The sequence below is a fragment of the Podarcis liolepis genome, assembly GCF_965112155.1.
Source record: "Podarcis liolepis genome assembly, chromosome: 12".
Taxonomy (NCBI): domain Eukaryota; kingdom Metazoa; phylum Chordata; class Lepidosauria; order Squamata; family Lacertidae; genus Podarcis; species Podarcis liolepis.
Genome location: NC_139563.1, coordinates 27,818,014 through 27,839,490, shown reverse-complemented (window position 1 = coordinate 27,839,490; position 21,477 = coordinate 27,818,014). Strand labels below are relative to the sequence as shown.

The following is a 21,477-nucleotide window of genomic DNA, read 5'->3' as shown; positions in this document are numbered from 1 at the left end:
TGGCTTAGGAAGCCTCTGTGAAATCAGGACTAGAGTTTCCCAAACTTAACATGTTGGTGTTCCCATGGAGCAAAATCTCCTCCTTACTTCCAGCTGCTCAGTTGTGATGCAGCTAAAAATATATCATCACCTCCCATAGTGTTCCCTTTCTTATGCCAGCGACTGATGGAGATGTTCCAGGGGAATGCGATCAGTAAGTGGGAAACTGTGGAAAGTATTGTATTATTGTGATGTACCTTGATAAGAAGGAGGCTGGTGCGGGAAGGGATCCCAGGCTCTTAAAATGTTTTTTAAGTGTGCCGCTGTGATTTTGCATTATTATTGTTAATATTATTGTGTTTTTGCTTGTGTCAGTGAAGGAGGTGGGAGGAAGGAAACCATGCTGAGGAAGGGACACATAAATACGCAGAGAGAAGCAGGGAGTTGCTGAAGTCTGGAAGCATCCTGGGTGTCCCCTCTGGAAATCTGATGTAGGGTAGAGGATCTGCTGATAGAAGTGCCCTGTTGCTGTCCTCCACCTGTGCTCACCTTTGACTAAATCAAAGAGTGCAAGCAAGCCATAAGTCTCCAGATCTTATCTCCTCGTAAGGAAATCAGGACCTGTTGCCCCTGGAATGTCTCACCATTCAGAAGTCAGGAGCACATAGTGACTGCAGCCAGAGAAGAGTTCCTCCATTATCGAGCTGATACTTGCTATGCTGCTTCAACCTTGACTGAGTGCCAGGGACCCTGAGAAATACAATTTTCGGGGCATTTGGATCTTACAGCAGCTCTGAATATATGTGAGTGGCGTGCAATATCATTTCAGTTTCACTCAGAAAAGCAAAGCCATTTCCTCAGCTTGTATAGCTGAGCCCAACTGTGAATAAAGCCCATAATGTTTAACCCTTTAGTATATGGTGTCGTTATCTGAATAAGTGTGAAGCTAAATGAAATGTTATCAACTACGGTGTCGTTATCTGAATAAGTGCAAGGCTAAATGAAATGTTATCAACGTTGGCCTACGGATTCGACATGCTCTGTGACTACTGAATAACAAGTGCGACCTGAGATAAGTAGTATACAGTACATTGAGGGGGGGAAAAAAGATTGCTCTCCTTGGTTCCCAGCTTCATATTACAGGGAAGGCTGTGCACATGAGTGACTGGCCATGCCTACTGCTGCTCTTGCAGTTGATCCTTTAAGCCTAGAGCTTCAATAGGAAAGACTGTAGCCAGGGCCATCTTTAACATATGCACCGCCGGTGTGCAAGGACCCGCCCAGCGCCCCCAAATTTAGTGCTGCCCACGTCTATAGCCAGGATATACTTCTCCGCGGTTGCAGGTGAGGCCATGGCGATGGCAGTGACCTGCTCTTCTGAGACTCGCTGCCGTCACCCCTCAAGAACTGAGCACCCGAGCTCCACAAAGGCACATAGCTTCACATCCAGGTGCTTTTAAAATATCCCCAGGAAGAGGAAGGAGTAGAAGAGGGACGCAGTAGCCGTGCCAACGGCGGGCGAGAGAGAGAGAGAGAGCAATGCTTCTCCATGCAAGGTGGGACTCTGGGGAGGAGAAAGCAGCCAGGGTGGAGACGGCAGCAGCAGACGGCTTGGAATGTCAGCTTGATCAAAAAGTGTTTATTATTTCATAACAGGTAGATAGTTAAGAGGAGGAGGAGGAGGAGGAGGAGGAGGAGGAGGAGGAGGAGGAGGAGGAGGAGGAGGAGAAGAAGAAGAAGAAGAAGAAGAAGAAGAAGAAGAAGAAGAAGAAGAAGAAGAAGAGGAGTAGTAGTAGTAGTAGTAGTAGTAGTTTGGATTTGATATCCTGCCTTTCACTCCCCTTCAGGAGTCTCAAAGCGGCTAATACTCTCCTTTCCCTTCCTCCCCCACAACAAAGAGCTTAGGTGGCTTCAGTGGCAGGCGCCGGGCGCCCCCCATAATTCAGCACCCGGATGCCCCACACCCATTGCACCCCGGGTAAAGACTGTACCTCTGTGGGAGAGTATCTGCTTTGTGTGCAGATGATCCCAGGCAGGACAGGGAAAGGCACTGGTCTGAAACTTTGGAGACTGCTGCCAGTCAGTGTAGAGAATGCTGAGTTTGAGAGGCCTATGCTCTGACACAGAATAAGGCAACTTTACATTCGCTTAATTTTTGGGGGGTACAGCAGGTCAGATAGCCAGAGGTAAACCCCAATTTAAACCGAACAGTGGTTTGCCTTTAAAGCAGAAGAAAATACTCAACAAATCTTTGACGTGTATTTATGGTGTCTGTCACTCCTGGACAGAATAGATTTGTTGACCCCACCCACTCTTCCAGAAGTCGCTTTGCCTTCCCTTGCCCAGGAATCCAAGTCCGCTTTTGCTTTTTCTTATAGCCCCCACAGGTCTGTTGGCCTTTTCTCCTTTCGTATTTCCTTCACCAATACCTTGCAATAAGAATCTCTTGTTGTCCCTTTCAATCTGACACGGCTCTCATCCTTAAGAAAGCTCAACAACTTTGGCAGTTATCTATCAGGGGATCTCCAGTATTTTAGGCAAAAGTCTTTCCCATCACCTTTCACCTGATCCTTCCTACCTGGAAGGACTAGCAGCTGAACCCGAGACCTTCTGCATGCCAAGCATGTGCTCTCCCCACTGTATTACGGTTGGAGAGGGTGCATTATGGGAAGGAAGAGAGAAGAGCACAAGAATCTGGCAGAAGCTTTATATAGTACAGGCAGAAATAACACCTTTTCTCTTGCTTGCAGCCCCCCTGAATTAAAACCCCTAATTTTATTAGATGCCTGCCTACCAAAAATTCTCCCCAAATTTGACCTTTTATTTCAAAATGTTTATTAAAAATGTTTCTAAAAAGGCGCCATTTGTTTTTAACCCATTTGTGTTATTTGTCATCAACGCTGAATATTAATTAAAAAGCTAATGGGTGTTACTAAATGTCACCCACTAACCAGATGACCAGTGGCTGTTAGAGAGTCTATCCTTCCATGATAGCAAGAGATCCATCCCAGCTGGCAGCTTCTCTGCTTTGCATTCTTTTTTCTCTCCTCCAAATGGAAATTGTAATTGTACAATGTGTGAGCCGCTCAAAGCCCCTGGGATAAGAATGAGAAAGGAATACAAATGGAAAAGATCAAGCTCTTAAAACCAGAATAGCTAGCTCCGTGCAATTTACATATTGCAGTTTTCAATTGATTCCATATTGGGTAGTAGGGAAGGATCCTGGATACAGAAATGCATATATGTAGTGTTACTGTGAGCATCCACAAGCACCTGCCTGCCCAACAGATTGTTGGTCTGTCAGCTTTTCAATTGGGGGAGCTTCAATTGGGGTCTGAAGCCAAGCCTCATTCCTGCACAAAAATGGAAAAGGTAGGGTTTAACAATAATTTTCCCCATGGGAACAGGTAACAGGATATCTTAATTATGACATGTTTTAGTGAATGTAGAGTTCCTTTTGCCAGAACAAAACATGCTCAAGAATTTTCCCGAAGTGTAACATTTCTCCTCTCTAGCTAGCCAAAGCTGTGATTATTTAAATAGGTGTAAATTACTGAGACAGGAATGTAACAGCGTTCTGCAAAGTTGTCAAGTGATTCTGCAGCTTTGCACACTCGATCTCCATGGATAGAGAATATTTCTTCAATAAAAAAAGGCTACTGCTTGCTGAAACTAGCTTTCTGCCAGATGGGAAATAACTCGGTGGTCGCATAAAGTGCACCTCAATATGTAGAGTGATGGTGTGATGCACAGATTTCCATAGACTGTTCTTTCAGAAACTGATCCTTTCGCCCTTGACAGGGAGAATACAAACATCCTCAGCATTGGCACCAGTAATGTTGCAAGTTGAAACAGCACCTTGCCTTCCGTGATGGCAGGGCCAGCTCTACTATTACTAGGATGAAGTAGTTGCTTCAGGCGGTAGATGCTGGTGGGAGTAGCTGTGAGTCATTGGAGGGCAGAGCTGTGTGTGCCAAGTGTTAGGTTGTGGGTGAACATATCAGACGACACAGCGATTCTTCAAACAGCTCTTGTTTATTCACAGGCCAGGACAGAACTGAACTGAAGGTTTCAGTCAGCCTGCTTATATAGAGCTCCAGTACAATGTAACTGTAACAATTTTCTAAAACTATCCAATCACTGAACATCACTTTTGATCCCTTATTTGCCTAACTATCTACAGTATCCGCCTGCTGGCCCAGGTTGAGAACTTCAGTACATAACACCAAGTGGTCTGGTCCTTGCCCCTTAAGGCTTAAGCTATAGGAGAAGGGCATTAGGTCAGTGGTAGAGGACCCATTTTAAGATTGTAAGAACCATATGATTCAGCCTTTTGATGAATCATGCAAAAGGCCCATCTAGTAGTCTATTATGCCATTTTCACCATGGCCAGCCACATATGTCCATGGGGAGCCCACAAGCAGACCCTAAGCACAATGGCATACACACCACCTCTGATTTCCAGCAGCTGGTGTTCAGAGACATATGTTTTGCATGCAGAAGGTCCCAGGTTCAATTCTAAGCATCTCCAAAAAGGACTGAGAGAGGCACCAGTCTAAAACTTTGGGGAGTCACTGCCACTCAGCACTGAGCTAGATGGACTGGTGTTCTAATTCAGCATCAGGCAACCTCTGCTGTGCACAATTTCTGCCTTAAACCAGTTAACTGTTGGATGAGATCAGCCCCATTAAAGTGGGATTCTGGGGAAATATCTATAATGAATTGAAAAAGATGTTTAGATTTTCATTTGGGGGAAAAACCAGAATCCTCTCTTCTAGGTATCATGTCAGAGGAAATAAAAAGAATGGTCAGACCAATATTTATGTAAACAACTATGGCGGCAAGCCAAAAACTGGAAAAGCAGCAGCGTCCCAACTAAAACAGACTGGTCATCCAAAATGATGGCATACTTCCATATTGCCAAACTAACAGGGGGGGATAAAAGGAGATATGGTCCAAAAAGTGAATAAGGAGTGGGCTATCTTTAAGGAATACATCAAAATTTATGTGGAAAAAGTAGAATTTCTGACAGATATTGAGAGAATCCAGAAAATGATTAGAGTGAAAGGAGAGTAAAGTCAAGATAGAAGAAGAGATTGAAGAAATAATGAAATGTGTTTAAGCTAGTTGGAAAAATAAAGTAGTGTAACAAGAACGGCTGGAGGTCAAGTCACTTGGTGGGTGTCCGTGTGGGGTAGGTGTGTAGGTATGTTGATATGTATAGTATAGGTAGGTAGAGTAATGTAGGTATGTTTTATGTTATGAAAATAAGGTAATGTGTTGTATATGTGTATTGTGTTTTATATGTTAATAAAATTAAATAATTTTTTTAAAAGAAGAGATCAGCCCCATTAACTATTTAAAATAGGAGGCTCTTATAGAGCAGAATGCCAGAGACTAAATACACAGCTATATGCTTCAATCAATTCGTTATTCAATAACCTTTTTCATGAAAACAGTTCCCATATCATACCACTTCACCTTTGACAATCCCCAGATCCTTCCAATGCTCTCTGCTTTTCTATGGGATTTGTCCGAATCTAATGTACATCCCTGGCAACTATCACTGTGGACAGCTGTTAATATCCCCAGTAAACAAGCCCATGCATACAATTGATCTGCCCAGTGGTTTAAAATCTGGCTCTGTGAATCTGCTTTCAACCTCCTTCCTAGTCTTCTTTGTTGTTCTTAAATTTATTACGCTAGCTCTCCCAAAATGGTTGGGCAGTTAAGCATATAAATGGTTCAGAAATCCAACTGGGCTTTGTAGCCAAGCATATTCTAGGATCCTGTTTGTTAAATGGCTGCCAATTCTCGTCCCTACACCAGAGATCCGTTGGTACAATTTAGTGCTAGCAATTCTCCTTACTAGGACTGCTTATCTGGAGGAGGGCGGGCCTCCCATTGACCTTAGTGAGAACTTTGCTCAAATAAAGTCTGCCGCATCAAGCCTCCGGGAATGCTACTCAATAAATCAATTTTAATGAATTCATCAGAGATGTGCCACAAACTCTGATTCAGTTCATATCTCCCACAATCTAATTATAAATCATTAGCTATCTAATCATGAAGGTAATTAAAATAGAATTAATAGCATACATCACTGCAGTCCCCAAATCCTAGGGTTACTTTGTTAAGCTAAATTATGGATGGCAAAAATTGATGGAATAAATATTATTTATGGGCCACTAAAACAAGGGAGGGATATGTATATAAACCGTTGCTGTATGTAGGTTTTATTTTATTTGTTTTTATCATATATTTTGGAAGTGTACATCCACGTTTTTTTCCTTTAAATTTTTTTGGCCGCCCCCCAAAAGAGTGGGGCCCTAAGCTATAGCTTGTTCAGCTTATACGTCAATCCGGCACTGGCTGCCAGTATTGAATAAATGAATTAAAAGTTTATAATGTCATATCTTGACTAGTTATATAAGCGACATTATTACCCTGAATATAAGATGACTGTGTTGAGTTTTGTTGTTTTTAGCCGGGACCCATTTGGCTATGTATGCTGCAGGGACATTGATTTGTTTTTCTTAAGAGAGCAGCCTCCCTGTGCCCAGGCACAAGATGGTTTTTGACAAACCGCTTTCAGAATTAGTTTGTGTTGGTCCCGTGAGGTTTCTGCTGTTTAAAGTTTCAGAAGCGAAGACATTAAAATCCCACCTAAATTAGTTCTTTGGGTCTTAGCATATGCTTTCCATGGATCCTAAGACGGGATTCTTGACGCTTAATGTACCAGTATAGGTACTTTTGAATACTGCATAAGGCGCTCGCCGTTTAAATCATGTAAAAGTTGTTTTCCTAATTGCTATTTTGCATTGTTGATGCAAATTTCTTTAGTGCCAGGGCTTTGTACAAAGCCGCAACGATGCATGCCAGATAAGGATTTGGCTCCACCTTCTCAGTATAATACTTTTTCCTTCAAACTAACCTTATATGTTAAATGATGAATAAATGTGGATAACTTTCTGAATTGAATGCACTGTGGTATGGGAATATAGTTACTTTTATTATGGAAATGAGAAAATGAATTATTTTCTATGGGGACTTGCATTGACTATTAAACTGGGAGTGTGATATTCACCCTAGAACAGTACACATAATTTATTCACACAAAACTTTGCTGAAATATGCAAAATGACAGCCCAGAAAGTATCTCCTTAATTAACATTTCTAATTCTTTTTTTTAAGGAGCAGTTTAGAATATAAGGGTGTTAGGACGGTTTTGATTCAGGCTTCTGTGACATGCTAGTAGAATTGTGTTTCCCCACAGTAATCTTACAGGATTACATTCAAAAAGTCTGAGCATTGAGGCAATTCAATATGAAATTTCAGGCTGCAACTGAGTCTGCAAAACAAGTCTCTCAACTGACTGATTAGACAGTTTAAGCATTGGGAATAGATTTATTTAAAAACTATTGAATAAATTGGATGTACATAGAGTGGTAACTTATTATACAGAATAAGGACTATTGATTTGTTAGAAAATTAACTTTCTCTTGGTTGTGCTCCTGTAATTCTGCCCTGTTTGTGCAAAGCAAGATTCCCCCACTGTTGGCAACGGCTGAGAAACACATGTTGCATAGCCAGCAATGAGAACCTTGAAGATATGGATATGGATATAAGATATACATATCTGAATGGCAGGTACTTGTTTTAGAGAACTTGATAATTACCTGTATACAGGTAAGACTAATTCAGATTTTGTCTGCTTGTTTGTTTATACAAGTCAAATTCTATTTTCTGAAAATTATGTAGATGAATAGCTAAAGGGACCCCTGACCATTAAGTCCATTCATGGCCGACTCTGGGGTTGCGGTGCTCATCTCGCTTTATTGGCCGAGGGAGCCGGTGTACAGTCATGTGGCCAGCATGACTAAGCCACTTCTGGCGAACCAGAGCAGCACACGGAAACACAGTTCACCTTCCCGCCAGAGCGGTACCTATTTATCTACTTGTACTTTGACGTGCTTTCTAACTGCTAGGTTGGTAGGAGCTGGGACCGAGCAATGGGAGCTCACCCCGTTGCGGGGATTCAAACCGCTGACCTTCTGATTGGCAACAATGTAGAAGAATATCAGCATCTAAATGACAGCAAGAATCAACATGCAAACATTATTATAAAATGTGCAATTTTTAGGAGCTTGAATTAGACTTATGTAAACAGACAGAAGTTTAAGTCTAATGCTTGAACCCTTTTCTAAAGCTGTTGCCTGTTATGTAGCTGGACACTCGTACTCTGCATGCTGCTATGGCTAGTTGGTCCATAGGTGCCAACTCCCTGGGGCCCCGGGTGCCCAAGCACCCACAAAATTCCCCATGAAGGGACTGTGCACCCACAAATTTCGGTGCCAGGGCCATGCACGCTGCCCCGGGCATCCACGGCAGTGTGACACACCTGCCAGTCACTAACCCAAAATGTCCCACTACATTCATATAATCGTAACTGGCTCAGTTAATACTTGCCTACTATTAAAGTAAGGTATTGGAAGAGAAGACAAAGTTAGATGTTCAATGGTGGTACCTGGATATTCCACCTACCTTTATTATGAGAGATGTGTTGATCTGTAAGAGATACAGTGGTACCTCTGGTTAAGAACTTAATTTGTTCTGGAGGTCTGTTCTTAACCTGAAACCATTCTTAACCTGAGGTACCACTTTAGCTAATGGGGATCTCCCGCTGCTGCTGCACCGCCGGCGCACGATTTCTGTTCTCATCCTGAGGTAAAGTAGTACCTCAACCCGAGGTACTACTTCCAGGTTAGCGGAGTCTGTAACACAGAGTGTTTGTAACCCGAGGTGTTAGTAACCCAGGGTACCACTGTAGTAAGGTAAGGACAGATTTGTTTTACAGGTTAAAGGGTCTTGGGAGGCAGGATTAGGAAGGACTTCTGCTCCTTGAGTCCTTGAAGAGCAACTGCTAGTCAGACTCGGCAGCATTGGGCTAGATCCAGAGTGGGGAACCTTTGGCCCTCTTGATGTTGTTGAACTACAACTCCCATCGTTCATAGTCATTGGCCATGATGGCTGGAGCTGATGGGAGTTGTCATTCAGCAACATCTGGAGGACCAGAGGTTCCCCACACCTGGGTCCAGATGGAACATTTACCCAACACGGCATATGAAGCATCTTCAAACATTGGTTATCTGCAGAAACCAATAAGAAGTTTCTGGCATAAAGGTTTATTGTTGTACAGGTGCTTAATGTAAAGCTTACTGAAGAAGATGGAAAAAGGGTGTTGTTGTTGTTGTTGCTTGTTAAAAAAAACCCTTATAGAAAATGGGTGAATAACCCCAGTAATCAAGACATCATAGTACTTAACAATCAAGTTGACCTCAGTTTCAAGAGATACTTACAACCTTTATCAAGATGTCTGTGATGATGTGTTAGTCCCTATGGCTTACTTAGAAAATAAGTTATGCAGAACATTTTTATAGAGAAAGCTGTTAAACAAAGAATGCTGAAGAAGCAACCGTTTCCCTTTTGGGTATTTCTAACAGCTGGAAGCTATGAATATTCTTCCTTGATTTACTAGAATTCTGTTGAAAACTTTAAACATTTATTCTTTTTTACCATTGTTTTGGTGCAAAATGAAACCTGCTTGAAAAAGTAACGGAGGAGGGAGAGGAAAAATTTTGGGAGGGGCTTCCTGCTTATTATTACTATTATTAATCTATAACATTTATTACCCGCCTTTCACAATGGGCAGAGCAACATCAATTCAGCAAAACAGATAAATTGTTATAATTATTTAACAAAACCCATTTGGCAAAAGCTATACAATCAAAGTGCTAGACTCACTTTGTGGGGAGGGAGCTCCACAATTTAAGGGCTGCCACAGAGATAAATTTTTCATGGGCTGCCATTTCCCACACAGAGCCTCTGAAGTGGAGGGTAAACATAGCCGTTGTGGCGAATACTTCAAAAATTCGGAGACATTTCCTTTCTCCAAAAAAGAAGCAAAAAAATAAATAAATTGGCTCTTGTTTTCACAGAGAATATTATAACTGTATTTAATATTTTGTTTCAAGGAGACCCCCTCATGTAGAATTAAGGCTTATGCAAAGAGCAGAGTAGGGCGAAACCCCTCACCTCATCCTATGACCTTTTTTGTGTCCCTTAAAGTAACGCTCGATTGGTCTGCCATTTTTTAAAGCCACTTCACTGCACTAGTTTTGGACTTCTGGTTTCAAGGACTAGTGGTGTGGAAGTATGTTGAAAGGGAAGGGAGGCACAGCACAGCACAGCCACCCAAGTAATAAGCAAAAGATAAGCACGATTCTGATTAACTACTGTATTTTTTTTTATACTGCTGTCCCTAATAAATGTCACATTTGGCTAAGAATAAATCTGGAGACTTCTAATTTTTTCCCTTTACCCCAGTAAAATACTTATCACAGAGCAGCCAAAATAACTTTCTGACCTTTCATCAAATCAGTCCAATCAAATTTCTAATGGCATTTTAAAGCTTCTCAAAGGAAAGATGTTTCTTCACAATTAAGTCTCGGCAATATTAATAAATCTGATATCACATTAGTATTCCAGAAAAATCAAAAATTCCTCCCCCATACTCTCTGTTCCTGTATGCATCATGCATTCATTAATTGATAAAATGGATTTCTCTAACAAAATAATAATGATGACAAGCTTTCCCGTAAAACCAAAAGGGGTGGCTGTAGCTCCCTCGCCCCCTAATTCTATGGGAGTTAAATTGTTTTTTAAAAATATTCTTGTTTTATTTAGGAATGATGTCTGAGCCTTATTTGACCATTTTGAAAATTACAGCCAAGCCTTCTAGCTTTCTGGTGAACCTATGATGGGGAGAAGGGTGGTATTCAATTATGATTCAATGGGAGAGGGAGTTTAAAGTTCTTGCAGGAGCAGCCAGGTAGCCATATGTGATTTCACAGATGGTGTGGGCTGGCCGGCAGGCGTTGCAAGTTTGCTGTTCGTGAGCTGCAAGACTCCAGATAACACCAAGGCTGAACTTGCTCCAGCTATAGTCAGAACTGGATATAATTTGGTTTGGGGGCAAGCTTCTTTCTCCCTGTCCCCCACATGCCAGTGGTGGGCAGGGCCAGGGGCAGAAGTGGGTGGAGCAAAGAATGTAAATTTTACCTTTATGCAGCAGGTTAGTTTCCACACACACACACACACACACACACACACACACACACACCTACCTCTGTTCTCCATTCAGGCAAGCAGGAGTCATAACCACGGACACATTTCCAGCCAGGCAAAAATATTCAAGGAAGGTGTGAAACAAGGGCTGTGAGGGTTGTGGCTTGGGAATAGAGGGCAGTAGTGGAGAGGGGTCAGATAGTAAGGCTTTAAGGACCACATTTGGACCTTGGGCCTGAGGTTGCCCAGCTCTGTTCTGTGGACTGGGCCACCCTAGTGACTGGTGCATGTGGGTTCATCCTTCCCTTATCTTTCTCAGGATCTTTCTCAGGGATGAGCAATCTTTATGCCACCCTCCTGATGATGAGGTTGAACTTCAACTCTCATCTTTCCTGCCCATTGACCATGCTTTTAGGGCACATAGTCCAACAACATCTGCAGGCGACAGTTTCCACACCCTTGATCTAGTGTCTCCCTACTCTATAAAGCCATGACAGGTTGTAAAAAAATTGCCAATGGCAAAGATTTCCAAAGAGGACCACTACCCAATGGTGTGAAGTTCTAGGAATTTGTCATAAATGCTATAAGTTCCCTTCACACAAGCCCAAAGTGACCAGCTGTGTGTTATCAATACCAATTGATGCACAGGATAAATATTATATAAAATATCAGACGCACAAACATTCCAAGTCATCAAGGGTCACTTGGATTGACCGTAGATTGCATTTCCTGACTTCTGGACTTTGCTTGTGTGGATTGACCTTCGGACTTTGAACTTTGGACCTGGCATACTGACTTGCTGCCAGGTAGGCCAGGGTTTCAGGATATAGCGCTGGAAAACTCTAGACCCTAAGTTGCAAGGAAGCTTCATAGGTTGAGGAAGAGCCACATGCGACCTGGTGCTAGACAGTTCATTGACTGAGGCTGCAATCCTATACTCACTTACCTGTTCCATTCAGGGGCTGACCTCAAAAATATGACAGGACCCACAGACAATTTGGGAAAAAAATGGGTTCCCTCTTTGTCATCCATTGTTAAGCACCCAGGCCAAGAGGTGAGTCAGACATACAACAACAAAAGCCTGAGGTTCTTGAGCCTATTGTTGTCTATTTGACCATGTGTGTGTGTATACACACATTGTTTACAATTTAAAATTTTCTTAAATTTTCTAAATATTTCTATTTCTGTTAACCTAACACAAACAGAGCTAAAATACCGAGACACCAAGATAATAATAGCCAGATAGACTGGACTCATCCTTTAAAATAACTAGATAGGCCAGGCTTGCCATACTGAACTTAGTGGGACTTAATTTTGAGTAAACATGCATAGAATTGCAAAGTAAAGAGGCAAAAAACCATCATGCAGAAACACTTGGCTCTGTTAATTCAACCCGTAGAGTGCCTCTTAGAGGTAATGATCTGTAATGACTCACCATAGAGCACCATTTTGGGCATACGGAGCTGATTTTCAACTGGTTGTGTAGCAATGCTCAGCTTGTATTCATTATTGCGTATGATGAAATAGTGGTTTGTGCATGAACACTCTGTTACTTTCTGGTTCTTCTTGCAACCTCCTGCAGTCTTTTAAGCACATTATTTATCTTGCTAGACCCTTTGAGCCATGAATCATGTCAAACTTTCAGCCGAAGCAACCTTAGTCTTCTAGTTTAAAAAGGAGAGGAGGAAAAAAAGAGCTCTTTGGATTGTTTCTCCCTCTGACTGACCTTTTGCAAATGCTCGAAGGAGATTTCTTTCCCTTCCACCATTGACCAGAAAGCACCAGCAAACATCTGCTGAGGCAGCAGGACCTGAAATTCAGCCAATACATCTTCAGTTTATATTCTTCCATATATCGTACTTACATATCTGACAGGCCTTTGCACAGCAGCATAGCTGGAAATATTGCAATGTATTGTCAGTGAGCTGTGTCTTACCCTTGGAGCAAGCGCCAACTGAAGCATCCAGGGAAAGCTATTTTTAATAGCATCATTAGAAGGAGATTTATCTTGAGCACCCTTCAGTGTAAACAGGCTGCAGGATTATTTAAAAGGCAATTAAGCTCACCATAGTAATGCTGTTGTTGTTGTGTTGTTGTTGTTGTTGTTTTAAAAATAGAAAATATTAACCAGGTGTGTGGACATTTTTTGCATGTATATTGACACACAAACTAAGTGAGCTACAGTTTAGGGCAGGCATCCCCAAACTCGGCCCTCCAGATGTTTTGGGACTACAGATCCCACCATCCCTAGCTAATAGGACCAGTGGTCAGGCATGATGGGAGTTGTAGTCCCAAAACATCTGGAGGGCCGAGTTTGGGGATGCCTGGTTTAGGGTCTCAGATTATTAGGAGCCCCTGAATGAATGAATGAATGAATGAATGTCCCTTAATTTCAGCTTTTACAGAATTGGGTAAAAAATCTAAACAGGTTAAAAAAGACATCATTCTGATGTGATAAAAAATATACTTAGAGGCCACACAATTATTGGCCATTTTGTACTGATCATTCTTTGTAGAAATAACTGTAATTTATATTTAAAAAATTCATTAAGCCAGGTATCTATATGCTACCAAACAGCACTGGTGGCAGGTGAGGTCTGGTTCAGGCTGTGGAGCATCTTAAACTTCATATAGGTGATGGCCTAAGCAAGTCTTAGTTCAGTCCTCCTTCTGTAGTGTGAATCTACACTGGGTGAGAATGCATAAAATATTGAATGTTAGAATGATGTCTGAATGAAGTTAAGTGGTTTTAGCAGCAATGTTATTAAGGTGTATGTAAAAATGGATTGTTAACGGATGAAAATTTAAAGTTATAATTTATTAAGTTAAAGGATTAAGATAAAAACAAAGAGGGAAAGGAATTGCTGAATTAATTAATAGAACTGGAATACAAAAAAGGGAGGTGTGAGGAGGTCAGGGAAGTAAGAAATTGAAATGTAAGGTACGGATAGATTGATGTGTTGTTTTTTTAAAATGTTTATTATCTTTTTTCTGTATTTTGTATTTTTATTATTTTTCTTTCTTTCTTTTCTCTTTTTCTCTTTTTATTCATGTAATCTTTTCTTTGAAACTTTAATAAATATCATATTAAAAAAAAGAGAATGCATAAAATATTTCCTCCCCCCCCTTTAACAACGTTCACACATTACACAAATGGTATGAAAGAGACTCAGGCACAAGCCCACTTACCTGGGAGTAAGTCGTATTGAGCTGAATAGACGGTTTTCTGAGTTTGTAAATCACCCAGAGGACTTAGTTATATGGATAGTACAGTATATAAATATAATACATTAAAATATAAATTAAAAGGAGAAGTAGGATCATAGAATTGGAAGGGACCCATCCAGTAATCATCTAGTCCGGTGCAGGAATCTCAACTAAAGCATCCATGACAGATAGCCATCTAACCACTGCTTAAAAGAAGGAGAGTCTACCACTCTTTGAGGGAGCTCTTTCAACTGTTGAGCAGCTCTTATTGTCAGGAAGTTATTACAGATGTTGAGTTGGAGTCTCTTTTCTTATAACTCGAATCCATTGGTTTGGGTCCTAACCTTGGGAGCAGATGCTCCCAGGGGCTCTTGCGTGGCCCTAGCCCCTTGACAGGGGTTTGGACAAGAGCATGGCGAGTCCCTGGATTCCTTTAATGGAATACCCTTGCAGCAGCAGCAGCATTGAAGGGGCAGGCACAGCCAATCCTTACCCCTCCACCAACCAAATTTAACCAATGCCTAACCACAGCCTTACAAGTTGTGACGATTTTGCTACGCAGTAGGCAAAAAACCAAATGGCACTGGCCAATCAGCCAAATGGAAAAATTCCTACCAGGCCCCTGCCCCAAAGCAGACGACCCCATGACAGGCATAGCAAGGTCAACGCAAACAGCCCTAAATATAGGGAGGGTGGGTGGGTGATCCGATGCGTGTAGTGAAAAGAGGCAGCTCAACACTGTGCGCAGGGAATAAATAGCCCCTCATAAATTGCGACATCAAATTCTCCCCAATGACCAAGATGTGCCCAATAAGATTCGTGGCCATCCAAACTAACCCATCCAGCAACAGAAGGATGTCTTGTTTGCACTCTGCCCATTAGCCCAGCTTGCATGCCTCCCCAGCTTTCAGACTCTATTCTCGTACATCCTCTTGCAATTTCAATATTACATTATGATTTGCAACACTGCACTCTAGCTGCACAGTTACATGCTCATCTCTTTTCCCCATATAGCTGTTTGCTTGTACAATGACCTTTCTGCTGGAAAATGTTGGTTCAGCGGATGCATGGTGCATACAAAACAAGAAGTGTTGTGTCTTCATTCTATTTCTGTTTGAACGCTGTTATATAAAGGTAATCTTTTTAAAAATACAGTATTTTTGCAGTCCATGTATACTCCAGGCAGTGGGGAAGGAGGGAAGAGATTAAATGTCTTCCACCAGCTGCCTAAACATATTAGTTGCAGTGAGGATAATATTTAATTTCACCATAGACCTCCAGATGTTTGAATTTCACATTGTGACCTTTTACTAAAAGTTCATAGTTTTGGGGGGTTATATGGTATTCTTTACCACGGTTAATTTCCACAAATGATTTAATTTAAGCCATAAAACGTTGATCAGTAGGTCTACAGGAATGAAATGAGCAATCTTCCACCTGTTCCTACTGCATTCATTCCCAAAATACCAGCTTAATTGGTCCCCACTAGAGATCTGTCATTATAGCTGAAGTGCAAATCACTTCCGGCCAGCGGTTTAGCCTTCCCCTTTACTCATTAAAAGAACTTATGTCAGAGTACTTTAGGAAATGCTGCAGGGATTGATCAAATATAATCTAAAGGTGCTATTGCTGCAAGACCCACCCCACCCCATAAACCCAAGGGAGTGTAGTTTGATATCATGCATTGATGATGATGATGATAAATTGTTGTCATTGTTATTATTTCTACCCCGCCCATCTGTCTGCAAAACATCTCATGGAGAGCCACATGGCAAAGCCCACACAGTTGTGACAGTCACTCACCCCAATTTATCTATGACAAATGCAAACAATGGAATATTGAAATGACAAATGGATCATAATTCCATTACTACAGCAGGGACGCTGAAAGAAAATCAAATGACTAAACATAGCTTTCACTTGTAAGTAGCATGCAGTTATCCAGAAGCTTAAATTTTATTTTGTAATATCCACCCCATCTGGCAGAGTAAGATGAAAGCAATGCTAAACACAGTTCTTTATTAACACTGGCCCAATAGCGACCCAGTAGTGTAAGCCTGTTTCGTGAGTCATATTATTGCACCCAGGGCTAGTCACACCAGTTGACCCAGTGAGGCAGTGGCGGAAAGCTCAGAAAGGTTCCTCACTGCCTGTGTCCTCACTCACTGCCCTCTCCAGATAACCCAGTCTATAGATCTATAAACATTTCATGGAACTATAGACCAGGGCATTGTATTTTAGGAAAATTAAACTGGTGAGCAGCCACCACAAGTGGGAGTCGAGCTTGGCACCCATTTAAAAGTGGCTCTGCCACCCACCCAGCACTGAAATGGCACATGGAAGGCATCCAAGGGAAAAGGCGATGAGTTATGTTGTTGCAGTGGTGGCAGCTGTAAAAAAAATAAAAAATTCTGCACAATTGTAGATGTTGGAATGGATGAAAGCCTCATTCCAATGGCCCCCTGGAATCTGCTACTGGCCCTGATTGTACCACATGGTATCTAGTGCTTTACAGACTACGGTATGTTCAGACAACTTCATTTTAGTTTATTAAGCCCAGATATGATCAAGCCTTTTGCTTGCCCCTTCACTCCCCCCTTTGCCAAAAACTGCAATTATGCTCTGAGCAGGACTAGGATTGAATGCCACCTACAGGTTTCTTATCTCTCAGATAAACTCTCTGCACCCGTTCCTATTTATCCATTACCTGTTCTCCTTGAAGTGTTTGTATTTTCTCCTCTTCTTTAACATAATTGATTGCATCTTGCATTCCCCCCCCCTCCATTTTTCTCCATGGCTTGGTGGGGGGAATTCGGGAGGAAAAGTGGTTTAAAAATAAATGTTGGCTTTCTTCCGTTTATTCTTCTGCTAACTTTTTATAGAGATATTTTTAATCACTCTTTGATGGATCGGAAGCCCATTTTACATATTGTCTCAAGATGCCACTTAGCAAAATCTGAATTTTACTTTTCCTTCCTGATTCATCACAGTGAGTAGCACCAACAGTTTGAATCTTACCCAGAAACTAATTGACAAAGGGCGAAGTTCTCTCAACCATGAATTAATACGGTTTTTATTATTTATGCCTGTTAGTGATTTAGATTTTTAATAGTTGAAGTTTCGGAGTGTCTTATTCCATATAGTGCATATTGCACTTTCCTAATCTGGAGTTTCTCAGGTATGTATGACAGAGACAAGGTCTCCCAGGAATGCAGCTATGAGCCAACCTATGCCAGTAAAATGCACTTAAGGGGTAGCCATTAGTGCAACTCTATTCATAACAGGCAAAACACGAACTACCTGTGGATTTTGCTACCTAGCAGGAACAATATTCTTTCAAAGAGTTTTTTTAAATAGAATTTTCTGGGAAATAACCTCACACTGACTTAATGGCCCAGAGAAGTTAACAAATTACAAACTCACGGAATCTTTGTACTAGCAGTTTCCTGTTTGTGTAAGTTTAGGGCCTAATAATGGCTAAAAGAGAAAGCCTTGCTTTGTGCAGAAGCAACTTATCAGGTGGGGCAGAGCTGCTATGCGAGCTTACCCACAAGTTGGTCACTGTTGCTTATCAGGAGGATAGCGCAGTGCATATGCACCAGCAGAACCAATCCAGCACTCGTTCCACTGTGTTTGCACCACACTGATCTCCTTGTTGCCCAGCACTCTTCTTCCTCCTGGAAAACAGTGACCCACCTGCTAGGAAACTAGCAATGTTGCTTTGCCTTAACCTGTAAGTTACTTCTCTGCCCCTATGCTACCCCTATTTGCTAGGGTGGCCATCTCTTCTGATTTACAGGGTCACTTCCTCTCTTCAAAATACAGAATCTGCCATGTGTGCCTGTGCAGAATGCCTAGTCAGAAGACTCACTGCTATGGGTTTTTCTGGAGCCCTCATTGACAGCTCTGGGTTTTAGGCATTACTATCAGTTGGATACTCCTTTCTTCACAAAAACACAATTCCAGGCATGTGGGCAGTGCTGGGCACACTGTAATGTTTGGCCAGTAACAACTATGTGTCCAGCTGTTACAGGCTGCTTGAGCACTTCAAGAATGCTGCTAGGATGATTTCCAGTGTTTAGGCTGGAGGATGTTATATCACTTGAACAAACTATTCTCCCGTTCTGAGTTGTGTTTTGGGCCAGCGATGATATGTCATGCAGAGCGGAAATTCCTATTTAAAGCGTGGAAGCTTCTGGAGAAGGCCCATTTCTAGGTTCTCACACAGATAAGCCAGATTATTTTTGTGTTTATCTGCTATCACACTTTTTACAAGAGAGGTTTGTTCCCTCAGGCTGAACAATGTGTCCCTTTCAGCTTTATAATCTCATAGAGTCATAACCACCAAACCACTTAAGTCAGTTTTTAATAAGAACTGTGGTGACAAAAGACATATATTTGTATCATGGGAGAAACATCAAATGCCTCTATGGAGGAGAAAATTCAAAAATACTTTACCAAACACACACGGGACTTAGCAGCTGTAGGTCTTAAAATGAAGTGAAGGAATGCAAAACATTTCTAATAGCGGTGAATTAGAATAAACAAGTTGAAGCTGATGTACCAAGTGTAAAATTAGTAAATGTTTTATGCTGCGTTCAAGTATTATTTCCCAGTGAAGTTTATTGAAACTGCTGGGTACAGGTGTTATTTATGGGAGATCAAGTTCCAATAGGAAGCTGTGTGCTTGGATTTAGCTTGTCAGCAACTTAGATGTAGTCAGTCTGTAATATATATATATATATATATATATATATATATATATATATATATATATGTTTTCGTAGATTTTCACGGGTACAGGAATGCAGGTTTTGGTGTCCTCGGGTGTCTTCCCGTGTAAAAGTTGGGGTGTCTAGGCGACGTTTCGACGAGGTCTCACTCGTCATCTTCAGGCTGGTGCTTTCGGCTTCTTGTTACTGGAACAGAGCGGGATCTCAGTGTTTGAGTTCCTATAAATACTGTAGAGGGGTGTGGTGTATTGCCTCAAAAGTTCTGGGCAGAGGGGAAGTTCCCAGGCTAGTGTTCTTTTCTTCTTTTGTTCCTTAATTACTTGAGGGATATCTTGAGTGATTTCTTGAGTGATATTCTGAGTACCACTTAGGTGGGTCATTAGGTGTGGATTAGTTGCTAAAGCCTTCGTGTCTTGACCTCTTGAATTTGTGAAGAGTTTTTCTGGGAAGATGGCTGTACTGCACTTAGTTGTGCTTTGGCTTGGCTTCGTGTATAGGGGCGAGCTGTGGTTTTGTGCCCTGTGCCAGCCAGATCTGTGTAGGGATTGCAGGGGGGTGCAGCATCCGGAGTTGCCACCATGGTTTGGTTACTGGATGGTGTCTGTAATTTATCTGTGGAGAGGGTCTGGGTTTGGGTCTGGTGTGGTTGATTGGTGGTGGCGTTCTGTGTGCCTCTGGATCTGGTGTCGGTTTTTGTGGGGAGGGCTAATTTCCAGATGTCTGGCAGGCGGGACGTGTCGTCACGCTTGTTCATGTTGTGAGGGTGTTTCTCTATCTCGATGGCTTCCATGATTATTCTCTTGTGGTGATGTTCCATGTTAAAGAGCAATTTGGAATCTGCAAAATTAATTTCGTGTCCTGTTTCTTTCATGTGTTGGAAAAGAGAGGAAGATTTTTCTTCTTTTTTGACGGCATTCTTGTGTTCTGCGATACGTGCATTTATTCGTCTGTTTGTTTGTCCAATGTACGTGGCTGGGCAGACTTTGCAGGGTATTTCATAGACCCCTTGGTTTTCCAACTGGATTTTATCTTTGGGGTTTCTGAGGATATTGGCTATTTTTTGGTTGGTGCAAAAGGCTGTTTTGATATTGTGTTTATGGAGGATTTTGCTAATTTTATCTGTAGTGCCCTTGATATAAGGAAGGAGGGCCATGCCATTGTTTTCTTCCGTGTCTTGGTTTTTGGGGGGTGTTTCTTTTTGGATTAGCTTCTTAACCCTGTTTTGCTGGTATCCATTGGCGATTAACACATTTGAGAGATTCTGTAACTCAGTTGTCAAGTGGTCTTTGTCAGCCAGGCGTTTGGTTCTGGAGATGAGGGTCTTGGCTACGGAGTTTATTTGTGCAGGGTGGTGGTGTGATTGAGCATGTAAGTAGCGGTTGGTGTGTGTTTTTTTCCCTTCCTTGACGTCCTAATCTTGACGTCCTTTTCAGCTTCCCTTCCTTGACGTCCTAATCTACAAAAAACCTGATGGCTCCCTAGGACACACTATCTACCGGAAAAAAACACACACCAACCGCTACTTACATGCTCAATCACACCACCACCCTGCACAAATAAACTCCGTAGCCAAGACCCTCATCTCCAGAACCAAACGCCTGGCTGACAAAGACCACTTGACAACTGAGTTACAGAATCTCTCAAATGTGTTAATCGCCAATGGATACCAGCAAAACAGGGTTAAGAAGCTAATCCAAAAAGAAACACCCCCCAAAAACCAAGACACGGAAGAAAACAATGGCATGGCCCTCCTTCCTTATATCAAGGGCACTACAGATAAAATTAGCAAAATCCTCCATAAACACAATATCAAAACAGCCTTTTGCACCAACCAAAAAATAGCCAATATCCTCAGAAACCCCAAAGATAAAATCCAGTTGGAAAACCAAGGGGTCTATGAAATACCCTGCAAAGTCTGCCCAGCCACGTACATTGGACAAACAAACAGACGAATAAATGCACGTATCGCAGAACACAAGAATGCCGTCAAAAAAGAAGAAAAATCTTCCTCTCTTTTCCAACACATGAAAGAAACAGGACACGAAATTAATTTTGCAGATTCCAAATTGCTCTTTAACATGGAACATCACCACAAGAGAATAATCATGGAAGCCATCGAGATAGAGAAACACCCTCACAACATGAACAAGCGTGACGACACGTCCCGCCTGCCAGACATCTGGAAATTAGCCCTCCCCACAAAAACCGACACCAGATCCAGAGGCACACAGAACGCCACCACCAATCAACCACACCAGACCCAAACCCAGACCCTCTCCACAGATAAATTACAGACACCATCCAGTAACCAAACCATGGTGGCAACTCCGGATGCTGCACCCCCCTGCAATCCCTACACAGATCTGGCTGGCACAGGGCACAAAACCACAGCTCGCCCCTATACACGAAGCCAAGCCAAAGCACAACTAAG

The 21,477-nt window shown here is 42.0% G+C and overlaps 1 protein-coding gene across 4 annotated transcripts in view; it reads left to right on the top strand.

The window, feature by feature from the left end:
• The window catches only part of CALCR (calcitonin receptor), a 151,973-nt gene that overhangs the window by 29,067 nt on the left and 101,429 nt on the right, over positions 1 to 21,477 (top strand). The window contains exons 1-2 of one of the 4 annotated variants that reach the window (XM_083467684.1): positions 148 to 193; positions 590 to 782. The exons of 2 other annotated variants lie outside the window; for them this stretch is intronic. The gene's annotated coding sequence lies outside the window, so the exon portion shown is untranslated. Of the gene's footprint in view, positions 1 to 147; positions 194 to 589; positions 783 to 21,477 lie in introns of those variants that run through there. One more of the 4 variants, XM_083467686.1, reaches the window with a different exon arrangement.